This window comes from Coenobita brevimanus, chromosome 18 (genome assembly GCF_032717465.1).
Source record: "Coenobita brevimanus isolate Jiangsu-jjx chromosome 18, ASM3271746v2, whole genome shotgun sequence".
Taxonomy (NCBI): domain Eukaryota; kingdom Metazoa; phylum Arthropoda; class Malacostraca; order Decapoda; family Coenobitidae; genus Coenobita; species Coenobita brevimanus.
Window position 1 is genome coordinate 40,487,575 of NC_136971.1, and position 15,091 is coordinate 40,502,665.

Sequence of the window (15,091 nt, forward strand, 5' to 3'; positions counted from 1 at the left end):
TGTGTGTGGCTGAGCAGACACATCGACCAGAGGTAAGTGCTTCTGTGGCGCTGCTACATGTACAGTACAACGTGTGGGCAATCGGCACCTGCTTGTGGTAGACACCGCCTCACCAGGGTCCTTCCCACGGCGAGGTGCTGGCAAATACTGTAGAAGAGGTTTGTCGCCTGGGTGGACGCCGCAGATGTTTCCCTCCGCCGCTGAACTAACCCAGGGTAAACCCAAGTCTAGCCACAGCAACCCATAGAAGGCCAGGGAACCTATGTGTTGTGTGTGGGTTAGTCTGCCCTCAGCATATTGCCTACATAGATAAAAAGATAGATAGATAGACAGATAGATAGATAGGTAGATAGACAGATAGACTGATACACATAGATAGATAGATAGATTGACTGATAGGCAGGTAGACAGATAGATATACACAGAAAGACAATGACGAACAGAAAAATGACTTAGATAGATAGACACATAGATAGACAGATAGACAGATGGAGACATAGATCAATAGACAGAAAGACAGACAGATAGGTAGATAGATAGATAGATAGTTGGACAGGGATACAGGGAGATACATAGACAGATAAATAGATAGAGTCCAGACACCCTTGGTCCAGGAAACTAGATAGATAGATAGACACAAAGAGATAGATGTAGTTACCCAGATAGATAGATGGATGGATGGATAGATAGACGGATGGTTATGGATAGATAGATGGATGGATAGATAGATAGACGGATGGTTATGGATAGATAGATGGATGGATAGATAGATAGACGGATGGTTATGGATAGATAGATAGATAGATGGATGGATAGATAGATAGACGGATGGTTATGGATAGATAGATAGATAGATGGATGGATAGATAGATAGACGGATGGTTATGGATAGATAGATAGATAGATGGATGGATAGATAGATAGACGGATGGTTATGGATAGATAGACAGATGGATGGATGGATAGATAGATAGACGGATGGTTATGGATAGATAGATAGATAGATGGATGGATAGATAGATAGACGGATGGTTATGGATAGATAGATAGATAGATGGTTATGGATAGATAGATAGATAGATGGATGGATAGATAGACGGATGGTTATGGATAGATAGATAGATGGATGGATGGATAGATAGATAGACGGATGGTTATGGATAGATAGATAGATAGATGGATGGATAGATAGATAGACGGATGGTTATGGATAGATAGATAGATAGATAGATAGATGGATGAATGGATAGACAGATCGATGGATAGATGGATAGATAGATAGACGGATTGATCTGGATAGATAGATAGATAGATGGATGGATAGATAGATAGATGGATGGATATGAATAGATAGATAGATGGATAGACAGATGGATAGATAGACGGCTGTATAGATAGACAACTAGATAGATAGATACAGATAGATAGATAGACAGATAGATAGATATAGATAAATAGACAGATAGGTAGATAGATAGATAGATAGACAAAAAGAGAGAGAGAGAGATAGACAGAGACAGATAGACAGACAGACAGACAGATAGAGAAATGGATAGACAGATAGACAGATAGACAGACAGATAGATAGAGAAATGGATAGACAGATAGACATAGATAGACAGACAGATAGATAGACAGACAGATAGATAGACAGACAGACAGATAGATAGAGAAATGGATAGACAGAGACAGATAGACAGACAGACAGACAGATAGATAGAGAAATGGATAGACAGATAGACAGATAGATAGGGATGGATAGATACCTACAAATTACCAACATTTTCCTCCCAGACAGATAGATAGAAATAGATAGATAGATAGATATACAAATAGCCAGATAGATAGATTGACAGCAAATACATCATCTGGGAAACTAAACTGATAGATAGATAGATAGATATAGATAGATAGACGGACAGTTACCCAGACTGATAGATAGATCGATAGATACACAGAAATAGATGGATAGATAGTTACCCAGATGCACTGACTGATAGATAGATAGAAAGACAGACACACAGACAGACAGATTGATAGATAGATAAATAAATAAGTAAATAGATAGATAGACAGACAGACAATTGCCTAGATAGATGGATAGATACACAGATAGATAGATAGATAGATAGTGAGTGGATGGTGAGCGCCCCCACCTACCACCAATTATTATTATTATTATTATTATTATTATTATTATTATCATTATTATTATTATTATTATTATTATTATTATTATTATTATTACTATTATCATCATTATAGTTATTATTAATGACAACAGAACCAGATAGATAGATATAGATAGATAAACAGATAGATAGAGCTACTGTTGAAACATTACTTCGATGCTGTTACCTAAGGCAGTTCTGTGAATCTCCTTGGTTACTAATCTGAAGATAGATAGATAGATAGATAGACAAATTTAAACAACACCTAATATTTATTATCATGTATAGGTGGTACAATCTCCTTGGTTACTAGACAGATAGATAAAAATAGATAGATAGATAGATAGATATAGATAGATAGACAAATTTAAACTACACCTATTATTAATTTTCACGTATAGGTGGTATAATCTCCTTGGTTACTAGACAGACAGATAGATAGATAGATAGATAGAAGTAGATAGGTAAACAGACAGATATAAATAGATAGATAGACACAGGTAGGTAGGTGGGTAGGTAGGTAGGTAGGTAAGAAGGTAGGTAGGTAGTTAGGAGGGTAGGTAGGTAGGCAGGAAGGTAGGAAGGTAGGTAGGAGGGTAGGTAAGTAGATAGGTAGGTAGGTAGGTAAGTGGCTGGATGGTAGGTAGGTAGGCAGGAAGGTAGGAAGGTAGGTAGGAGGGTAGGTAAGTAGATAGGTAGGTAGGTAGGTAAGTGGCTGGATGGAAGGTAGGTAGGTAGGTAGGAAGGTTGGAAGGTAGGTAGACAGTTATTATCTATCTATCTATCGTATCTATTTCTTCCTTTCCATTCAAATGTCCATCACATATAACCACCTGCCTTGCCTCCCATCACCTGTTTATTACAAGTACTGACTCTATCTATCTGCACCGTTCTATCCACCGTCTATCTATTTGGGGTCATCTGTCTATCTGTCCATCAATCTATCTATCTATCTGTCTATCTACCTTTCTATATATCTACCTTTATCTGTCTATCAACCTATTTCTATCTATCTACCTATCTATGTGTATTTATTTGTACCATTCTATCTTCCGTCTATCTCTTTGGAGCATTTACCTATCTATCTACCTGTCTATCTATATCTACCTCTATCTGTCTATTTACCTATCTCTGTCTATCTACCTGCCTATTTATCTATCTGTCTGTCTGTCTATCTATCTACCTACCTATCTACCTTTATATCTATCTATCTTTCTATCTATCTATCTGTCTGTCTACCAATCTGTCAATCTATCTACCTACCTGCCTACCTACCCATCTGTATTTATCTATCTATCTTTCTATCTATCTATCTGTCTGTCTACCAATCTGTCAATCTATCTACCTACCTACCTATCTATCTATCTACTTATCTATCTCCCTCTCTATCTACCTACCTATCTATCTATCTATCTATCTATCTCCCTCTCTATCTACCTACCTATCTATCTATCTATCTATCTCCCTCTCTATCTACCTACCTATCTTTCTATCTATCTATCTATCTGTCTATCTATCTATCTATTTATCAACCTACCATTCTATCTATCTATCTATCTATTTCTTACTTTCCATTAAAATTTCCCATCTATATCACCAGCTCCCTTCGCCCCCTGATGAGTTTATCTATCTCTATCTATCGTACCCTTGTCTGTATCTATCTGGACCTATTTATCTATCTGTGTATCTATCTGGACCTATTTATCTATCTGTGTATCTATCTATCCCTCACGTCACCACCTCCCTCACCCCATTTATTGCAGCTTTATATCTATCTATCTATCTGTCTATCTATTTTCTATCTATCTATTTATCTATCTGCAACCTTACATCTATCTATCTGCAGCTATTTTTTCTACCAATGGATTTAATTCCTACTTTCTTATAAAATCTCCATTCCAATTATTCTCTTCCTATCCACTATAAATGTTGATTTTTTAACTATCTATCTATCTGTCTGTCTATCTATCTCTTTATCTATCTAGTATCTGTATATCTTCGTATATCTATCTATCTATCTACTTATCTACCCATCAATCTATCAATCTATCTTTAAAATGTCCTTGTCATGTCATCAGTTCCCTCGCCTCCTATCTCTCTCTCTCTCTCTCTCTCTCTATTTTATGTTTCCGACTCATGGCATAGGCTACACATCCTGCTGCCAAGGCCCAGTAGTCCTCCTACATACCATACACCTCTACATGTCACCACTTCGGCACTAACACCCACCGTCCATACTGAATACATGCTAGGGCTGTCTCATACAGGACTGGTGTATTGGTATTAGCGGGGGTATTTTTATGGCACTAACACCCACCGTCCATACTGAATACATGCTAGGGCTGTCTCATACAGGACTGGTGTATTGCTATTAGCGGGGGTATTTTTATGGCACTAACACCCACCGTCCATACTGAATACATGCTAGGGCTGTCTCATACAGGACTGGTGTATTGGTATTAGCGGGGGTATTTTTATGGCACTAACACCCACCGTCCATACTGAATACATGCTAGGGCTGTCTCATACAGGACTGGTGTATTCCTATTAGCGGGGGTATTTTTCTGGCACTAACACCCACCGTCCATACTGAATACATGCTAGGGCTGTCTCATACAGGACTGGTGTATTTGTATTAGCGGGGTTTTTTTATGGCACTAACACCCACCGTCCATACTGAATACATGCTAGGGCTGTCTCATACAGGACTGGTGTAGTGGTATTAGCGGGGGTATTTTTATGGCACTAACACCCACCGTCCATACTGAATACATGCTAGGGCTGTCTCATACAGGACTGGTGTAGTGGTATTAGCGGGGGTATTTTTATGGCACTAACACCCACCGTCCATACTGAATACATGCTAGGGCTGTCTCATACAGGACTGGTGTAGTGGTATTAGCGGGGGTATTTTTACAACATGTCGGCGGGTCTTCTGGTAGATCAGTAACGTCTGTTTTTAGGAAATTTGTTACATACATATAGTTGCAAAAATATATTAAAAGTTAATTAAAAATCATCAGTAATTATTTTCTCTACTTGTCTGTTGACCTACTGTCTATCTACCAAGTAGGTACCGTCCACTCACCCGACGTAGTGATATATTTATTGGATAGGTACATACTGTATAGTTGAAAAAACAGATTAAAAGTTGATTAAAAGGCGTCAGTATTTATTTTCTATGTAGTACCTGTCTCTGTGCCTTCTATTTATCTATCTAGGAGTTACCATCCACTCACCCAATGTAGTGATACATATATTGGATAGATACATATAGATAGTTGCAAGAATAGATTAAAAGTTTATCAAAAAGCATTAATGTTGGTTTTCTCTCTCTCTGTCTACTATCCTATCCATCTATCTACTAGGTACCATCCATTCATCCTATGTAGTTAATTATTAATTTATTAGATAGATACACATACCGGTAGTTAGTTGTACAAACAGATTAAATGTTAATTAAAAGACATCAATATATATTTTATGTACATGTCTGACTACCTACCTATTTATTACGTACCATCCACTCACCCGATGTAGTGATAGATCTGTTAGATAGATACATGTAGATACATGCGACAATAGATTAAGAGTTGAATAAAAGGCATCAGTATTTTCTCTACCTGTCTGTCTGCCTATCTATCTTTCTATCTAGTAGGTACCATCCTCTCGCCCGATGTAGTGATAGATTTATTAGATACATAAATATAGATGGTTGCAAAAATAATTCTGGAGTTGCTTAAAAGGCATCAATATTTATTTTGTATACCTGCCTGTCTACCTACTGAATATCTACCCAGTAGGTACCATCCATTCACCCGATGAAGTAGTAGTTTAATTAGATAAAAATCGTCTCGAATATACTGTAGATTCAAAAGTTTTTCAAAGTAATGGAAAGTCCTTTTCTCTACCTGTCTGTCTACAGACCTGTCTTTCTATCTAGCAGGTACCATCCACTCACCGATGTAGTAATAGACATTAGCATATAGCTAGTTGCAAAAATAGATTAAAAGTTGATTAATAAACATCGATATTTATGTTCTCTATCTGTCTCTATACCTTCTATCTATCTATCTATCTATCTAGGAGGTACCATCCACTCACCCAGTGTAGTGATACATTTATTAGATTGATTCATATGGTTAGTTGCAGAAATAGATAAGAAGATGATCAAAAGGCATCACTATTTATTTTCTCCACCATCTTTATCTGTGAGGTAGGCACCATCCACTCACCCGATAAAGTGACAGATTTATTAGACAGATACAAATAGATAGTTGCAAAAATAGATTAAAAGATGATTAAAAGGCATCAGCATTTATTTGATCTACCTGTCTGTCTGCCTTTCTATCTATCATGTAGGTACCATCCACTCACCCGATGTAGTGATAGATTTATTTGATACGGTAGATACGTAATGTTATAGCTGGCTGGAAAAATAGATTAAAAGCTGAGTAAAAGGCATCAGTATTTATTTTATCTACCTGTCTTTCTACCTTCCTATCTATCTATCCGGTAGGTACCATCCAGTCATCCGATGTAGTGACAGATTTATTAGATACCGATATTTAGTTTCAAAAAAGATTAAAAGATAATTAAGATACATTACAGTGTTCTCTACCTCTGTCGACATACCTATCTCTCTATCTAGTTGGTATCATCCACTCATCCGATGTAGTGACAATTATTCTATAGACATGTATGCACAGTCGCAAAAATAGACTAAAAGATTATTAAAAGGATCAGTATTTATTTCCTCTACCCTATGTATCTATCAAATAGGTGCCATCCACTCACCCGATGTAGTGACAGATTTACTTGAGAGAGAGAGAGAGAGAGAGAGAGAGAGAGAGAGAGATGCAAAATAAAATCAAAGTTTAGTAAAAGGCATCAGTATTTATTTTCGCTACCTGTCTCTCCACCTACCTGTGTGCCAAATTAGTAGGTACCATCCAGACACCCGATGTAGTGATATATTTATTAGGTACATACATATAGATAGTTGCAAAAACAGTTCAAAAGTTGATTCAAAGGCGTAGGTGAGAATGAGAGGGCAAAGGAAGGAGTATGTATAGTTGTGAGTAAAAGATGGAAGAAGAGCATAAGACAGTATGGATCAGTTGGGTCAAGGATTGTGTGGGTAAAGTTGAAAGTTGGAATACAAATGTGGGCGATTATGTGTGTGTGTATGCGCCAACGCAAGATCGTGCTAGAAGAGTGAGAGAAGAGTTCTGGACAAATGTGGAAGTGTGCATGGAAAAGTTTGGAAGGAATGAGAGAGTGTTTTTGATTGGTGATATGAATGGTGAAGTTGGGAATGTGAAGGTGGATGGAATAGTTGGTGAGTGAGGTGTGCCTGCTGAGATAGATGAGAATGGGAGTGCGTTAGTGGACATTTGTGCTGGGAGAGGGTTGGTGATAGCCAATACCCTCTTCAGGCATAAAATGATCCACAGGTATACATGGCGAGTGATGAGAAGGGTGGGTGGTGAACTGAATGAAAGGAAGGCAATGATTATGTGTGTGTGGATGAAAGGATGCGAAGATGTGTAATGGATGCAAGAGCTTATAGAGGTTGGGGGAGTGGACTTTCTGACCACTACTTGGTGGTGGCCAGAATTAGGATCCAAGTAAGATGGAGGAATAGAAGAAGGGAAAGACGAGAGGAAGGAGTAGTTGCAAGGAGAGTGGAAAGGTTACAAGAGGATGAGAAAAAGGCAGAGTATAAGAGAGAAGTGGAGGAACGATTGGGCAAATATGAATTGGAACAGATGGGGGACGTGGAAGGTGTGTGTAGGATATTTACAGAAGAAATATGTGCAGCATGTGATGTGGTGTGTGGAAGGAAGAGAAGACGGTGGGGGGTGCAAGGAACAGCGTGGTGGACTGAAGAAGTGAGACAGGCTGTGGCACAAAAGAAGAAAGCATACAATGAATGGATGAGTAATAGGGGCGTGGAAGAAGTTGAGAGGCGGAAGAGAGAGTTATATGTAGAAAGAAAGAGAGAGGTGAAAAGATTAGTAAGAGAGAGTAAGAAGAGAGTGGATGAGGAATTTGGAAGGAATTTGAGTGTAAAGTGGAGGGACTGTAAGAAAATGTTCTGGAAAGAGGTGAAAAGAGTAAGACAGGGTGGAAGTGAAGGTAGCAGGGGAGTGAAAGATAAAAATGGTAGATTACTAGTGGAGAAGGGAGAAAAAGTGAGCAGATGGAGAGAGCACTTTAAGGAATTGTTGAACATAGAGGATGGAAGTAATGCGAGTATATGTGGCTGGGGAATGGCTGGGAGAAGGAGGGATGTGAGAAGACAGGAAGAAATCAGTAGGATAGAAGTTGTGGAAGCAATGAAGAAAGTTAAATCGGGGAAAGCCCCAGGAATTGATGGAGTGTGTGGTGAAATGCTGAAGCATGGGGGAGAGATAGTAGTAGAATGGATGTGGAAGATGTGCAGATTGGCCTGGGAGGAAGGTAGAGTCCCGGAGGATTGGAAGTCAGGTATAATTATTCCCTTGTACAAAGGAAAAGGGGAAAAAGAAGTGTGTGGTAATCATAGGGGCATTTGTCTTCTTAGTATAATAGGAAAAGTGTATGGTAGGATATTTATTGACAGAGTTAGAGAAAGAACAGAAGAATTAGTTGGAGAAGAACAGGGAGGCTTTAGGAAGGGAAGAGGTTGTGTAGATCAGATATTCATTCTTAGATCTTTAGTGGAAAACTTTCTAGAGAAGGGAAAGAAGTTGAATGCGGCTTTCATGGATTTGGAGAAAGCATATGACTGGGTGGATAGACAAGGATTGTGGAAAGTGTTAAGAACATATGGAGTAGATGGGAAGTTGTTGAATGCTGTGAAGAGTATATATGATGGTGCTAAGGCTGCAGTGCGTGTGGATGGTGAACTAAGTGAATTTTTCTCTTTGAAAGTTGGGTTGAAACAGGGATGTGTCATGTCTCCATGGTTGTTCAATCTGTACATGGATGGGGTAATAAAAGAGGTACAAGTTAGGGCAGTATATGTTGGAATGGCCCTGGTGAGAGAGGATAGTGTTTGGAAACTCCCTGTACTGTTGTTTGCAGAGGATACTGTGTTGTTGAGTGAAGACGAAGGGGAGCTGCAAGGCTTGGTGGATGAGTTTGGGAAAGTGTGTAAGAAACGGAATCTAAAGGTGAATGTAGGGAAGAGTAAAGTGATGGTCTTTGAGAGAGGTGAAGTCAATGAATGTACAGTGAGGTTGGATGGTGAGGAATTGGAAAATGTGAGTACATTTAAGTACTTGGGTAGTGTGATGAGTAAGGATGGAGGTTTGGAGGGGGAAGTGTGTGAAAGGGTACAGCAGGGAAGAAAGGTTGCTGGTTCTTTGAAAGCAGTGATAAGAAACAGGGAAGTGAGCATGGAAGTGAAAAAGTTACTACATGACAGTATTGTGATACCAACTCTAACGTACGGAAGTGAAGCTTGGACGTTGTTGGAAGGACACAAGTCAAGAGTGAGAGCCGTGGAAATGAGTTATTTAAGAGGAGCCTGTGGAGTCACATGGAGAGACAGGCTGACGAATGAGGATATAAAGGAGCGTTGTGGTGTGGATGTGATAGGAAGCGTTATGAGGAACACACTGAGGTGGTTTGGCCATGTGGAGAGGATGGAGGGTGAAAGACTGACGAAGAGAGTGTATGTGAGTGAGGTGGAGGGGGGAAGAGGGAGGGGGAGGCCGAGGATGAGATGGAGGGATGGGGTGGAGAGGTATATGAGGGAGGGGGGGTGTGAGTTGGGAGCGGGGCAGTGAGGTGGCGGGGGACAGGGCGACGTGGAGGAGATTTGTTTGTGGCCACCCCAAACGGGATTGAGGCGTCTGGCAATAGATAGATAGATAGATAGATTATTATTATTATTATAATTCTCTCTCTCTCTCTCTCTCTCTCTCTCTCTCTGTATATTGTAAATTCTAGGCAATATTTTATTATAAATGCTGATCAGTCTTCATTATCACCACCACCACCAGTCTAATGATGATAATAAAGATGATATTGATAATAATATAGTAATAATAATAATAATAATAATAATAATTAATAATAATAACAATAATAATAATTAATAATAATAATAATAATAATAATAATAATTAATAATAATAATAACAATAATAATAATAATAATAATAATAATAATAAAGACTACTCATAGTAGTAGTGTAGCCCTTGCACACAGTACACACAAGAGGCGGTACACGTGCACTACCTGGGTGGAGGGCAGTACGGTATGGGTGTAGGGGGCGGGAGTTAGGATGTCAGCGGCCGTTTGGTGCCACACAACGACACACTGCTGCTGACGGCGGCCGTGACTGCCACCATTACCCGAGCCAAAGGCGTTAGGGATCACCACCACCTTCATAGCTTGACGCACCTTTGACACTACACCTTGACGTTTTTCTCTCTTTTATTTTATTTCGCCTTTTTCTCTTTGACCCTAACTTGGTCTAAAATTACCCTCTAGCCTTCCTCTGTCTATCTATCTATCTGTCTATTGCCACACGCCTTAATCCCATAAGGGGTGGCCACAAACAAATTGCCTCCATGTCGCCCTGTCCCCCGCCATTTCACTGCCCTGCTCCCAGCTCACACCCCCCTCTCTCATATACCTCTCCACTCCATCCCTCCATCTCATCCTTGGCCTCCCCCTCCCTCTCCCCCCCTCCACCTCACTCACATACACTCTCCTCGTCAGTCTCTCACTCTTCATCCTCTCCACATGGCCAAACCACCTCAGTGTGTTTCTCCTAACGCTTCCTATCACATCCACATCCACACCACAACGCTCCTTCACTTCCTCATTTGTCAGTCTGTCTCTGTTGTTGTAAAATCAGTATAAATCCTTTTTAGTGGTAAGTGGGGGTGCTCGCCATCCACTCACTCGATGTAGTGCCTAGCCCCGGGTTGTTACGCTGCTCATGGGGCAACGTAGGATTGGCTGATGGATGGATGGATGGCTTCTCTGTAATATTTTCAGAATGGTGGATGGAAGATTGTAATGGTCGTGTATATATATATATATATATATATATATATATATATATATATATATATATATATATATATATATATATATATATATCCCACCGTTGTGGTTCTGTTTAACGTACTCGTTGATAATACAAGTGGTACTCAACTTAGTCTCCCCTCAATGACTGATAAAGTATTCACCTCAGTAAAACAAAGAGGGGAAGCACTTCGACTTTGAATGATAAAGGTTAATTGCTTAACAGATATTTTTGGTAGCGTTTGTAGTTTGGCCGAGTCGAGAATAAGTCAGTACCACGTGTGTTAGTCGTTCCCAAAGCGAAGGAATCTTGAACTGGAAAGGGAGTGAGTCATGCGTGAGAGGACATAATTCCCTTGGTTGGATATCAAAATTGCATATACTTTACTCTACTTTAATAATTCTATATTTGTTAATCAACAGACATTTTTGAATTACATAACCTTTAATAATATGAAAAGAGTTGTAAATTAAGTAATAGTTTGGGCGATAGTAATACAGTACTGTTACCAAGCGAAACAATTTGAATATTTAACAATGACTGCTGAGTTCATCACCTTACATTCTCGATTATCAGTTATTCTTGGGCTCGTCAATAGCCTCAAGACTGGGACATTTAATGACATGGACTGTCTTCGGGCTGGCATAGCCTCGAACCAAAAATATTCACTCATGTACTATTACGTCGGGCCAGTCTAAACTCATCACACAATTCACTAATATTTCATAATCACTCGGGCTTGCTTAGCCTCGAGGAACAACTCAAAATTACATTTTCTTACAACCACTAAATTCACTTCAACGCTCCCAATATTCCTAACCTATTAATAAAAGAGAAAAGAAAGTGGTTGATGAGTTTAAATTCGCCTTTCCGTTACATGATCACATTAACTTTCAAAATTCTGTACCTTATCTAGTATAAAAAAAAAAAAGGTTCACCTGATTGATTCATAATTCAATTGCTACTACATTCAGTTATAAATCTATTCATGGAAAGTGTAAGTGTGTGTGTACATCAAGTCTATGGGCAATATCACATGATGGCCTCGTGCACGCCCCAAAGTCACGGTGTCTGTGAACTGAATCAACGTCTGTTATCCACAACGTCTGGGTAGCCAATGTCTACGTTAAGCTTTTAACAACATTACTTCATATTGTTCACGACAAGCAAGAATTAAAACAAGCAAAGGGGGGAGAAAGGAGGAATGTGTACAGCTCACCTGAATCAACGTCTGTTATCCACAACGTCTGGGTAGCCAATGTGGCTTGTCGGGCACGTAGGGACGCTACTGCTAGATCAAATGAGACTGTGTTTTTGCGATATGGTGGGGTTTAATTCTCTTCACTATTTATATAGTAGAGTACACATGACGTTAGGACTTTTGATTGAATTGGGGAAAATTTGAGATTCAATCCTTACTACATTTAAATACTAAATTTACTGCCATCCCGCCCTGAGTTTGGGGCAGCTCATGCCATCTAGTGACGGCTAAGGCAAGCGGAACTACTTGGTCCTCCCAAATTACATTATCTTTGTCTTTTTTTACTATTAATTTCACATATTTGGATTCTAGCAGCTTGATTAGTATGCATTTCACAACAATGATACGGAAAGAATTGCATACCCATTATTATTCTGTTTAAGGTTTAAACTTGGCGCCCGGCAACGACGCACCACAAGCAAGGGGAATGTTGCCCGCATCTGTTATTCGTTAACAACCAGATGGGGGGAACTCCCATAGCTCAACACTTCCAGTTACACTACCTATGCATAGATACAGAGATATATACATATAAAAATAAAGTTGTCCCTACATCGATCATTAACACATGAACTACTGCTTAGAACAGGAGCCTTATAGACTAGTATTCAGATTACACTCTATCTAACTTAGAAATTACAGTACCTCTAAACATATACATGAATACTAAATCTGTGGCATTACACTTATACAACAACAGAGGCATGCAAATATGTACTGTTGTACAGGTATACACAGTACTTATACAACAACAGAGGCATGCAAATATGTACTGTTGTACAGGTATACACAGTACTTATACAACAACAGAGGCATGCAAATATGTACTGTTGTACAGGTATACACAGTACTTATACAACAACACAAGGGGCTGGCCCTTGCCAGGCTTTTACATTCATAATTTTCACGTAGGTTAATTTCACCCAAAATTATTCCTGTTGCACTTTTCACCTTAAGGCTTTTATGCAGAAATTAATGTCCTTTGTATTACTTATGAGTACAATATTGTAAGGCAGAATATTACATGTCCTTTGTATTACTTATGAGTACAATATTGTAAGGCAGAATATTACATGTCCTTTGTATTACTTATGAGTACAATATTGTAAGGCAGAATATTACATGTGCTTTGTATTACTTATGAGTACAATATTGTAAGGCAGAATATTACATGTCCTTTGTATTACTTATGAGTACAATATTGTAAGGCAGAATATTACATGTGCTTTGTATTACTTATGAGTACAATATTGTAAGGCAGAATATTACATGTCCTTTGTATTACTTATGAGTACAATATTGTAAGGCAGAATATTACATGTACACTGCTTTATTTCTTGTTTAGGCTTTGATGATGGTACAAGTATTGTAGCGAAACGTTAGCCAATAAAGAGCCAGATGTATGTACAGTGGTCAGCACAAATTGGCTGCAAGCCTGCTGGTGTGATGTGGCTGGTTTGGTCTGGCAACGGTGTATGGCAACTAGTTGCCACATAAGCTTTGTTTAGGCTCTTAAGACGTGTTGGTAAGAATTACTACTGTACATCGGCCACAGTGCAATATTCTTTAGATTGGATTAGAAAAATAATGTGCTAAAGATGACCCAAGAATGTTGTGGAATGGTGACACTTCCGCTCTCTCCCCCGTACTCCTGCCGATGCCCCTCCCCAGCCTACCTCTCACCACACCTCCCTCCCTGCTCTCCTTCATGTCTTCTCCTCTCTGCCCACCCTGTCTAGCTTATATTATCCACGGCGCTAATCCACGCAATAAACCCCACTCTTCTCTGTTTCTTGTCTCTTCCTGTAACTTTTTGTTTCTCTACATTGGTGAGATTCTTGCCAGGCCACAGTCGTTTTCTGCCACTCAGTACTTCAAACATGATGAAGCAATTCCAAACATTAGGCTTCTGATACTGCTTCATGAATCAGTGAACAGTAGCAAGAAAATGGCAACATTTGGCCTGCAAAGAGACAGAGACAAATAGCAGCAATGGCCACCAATGTAGCTTTAATTCCGCCTACTGAAATAATACCCACACACCGCCAGGCTCACTCAAAAAAAAAAAAAAAAAAAAAAAAAAAAAAACAGTGAGGAATTCGTGTCAGGAAGGAGAGCTGGTAGGTGTGTGTATGTAGCGGCTTTTGGTGGTGACAAGGGCTGGAGAAAAGCCTGACAACTTGAATACAAGGAGTGGGAAGGAGACAGGGAGGGTGAGAATGGCACTGGAACAGGAAGGACTATTGCTAATTAGCCTTGGATACAGTTAGTTGGCTTAAAGTATTGCCAGCAATGGAGAACAGGACGGCCTGGGTTTAGTAAACAGGCCAGACAATTACCAGGCACCAGTCGGGTTAGTGCCGTGGCTAAAGGAATGAAGGTAGAGAGGGTGGGCAGAGGAGAAAGTGGAGAGACATGAACGTGGGTGGGAGGTAGCAGGGAGAGGAGGGGTGGAGGGGACATCAGGAGTAAGGAGGAGAAAGGGGAAGGCAGCTTAGACACAATTATAATGACCAGTGACACAATATTAGGCTGGTACGTCGTTCCATAACATGGTTGGGTCAACTCTTGCACTTTTTTACACTAATCCAATACCATATACAGAATATTGGACTCTAGGCGGTCTC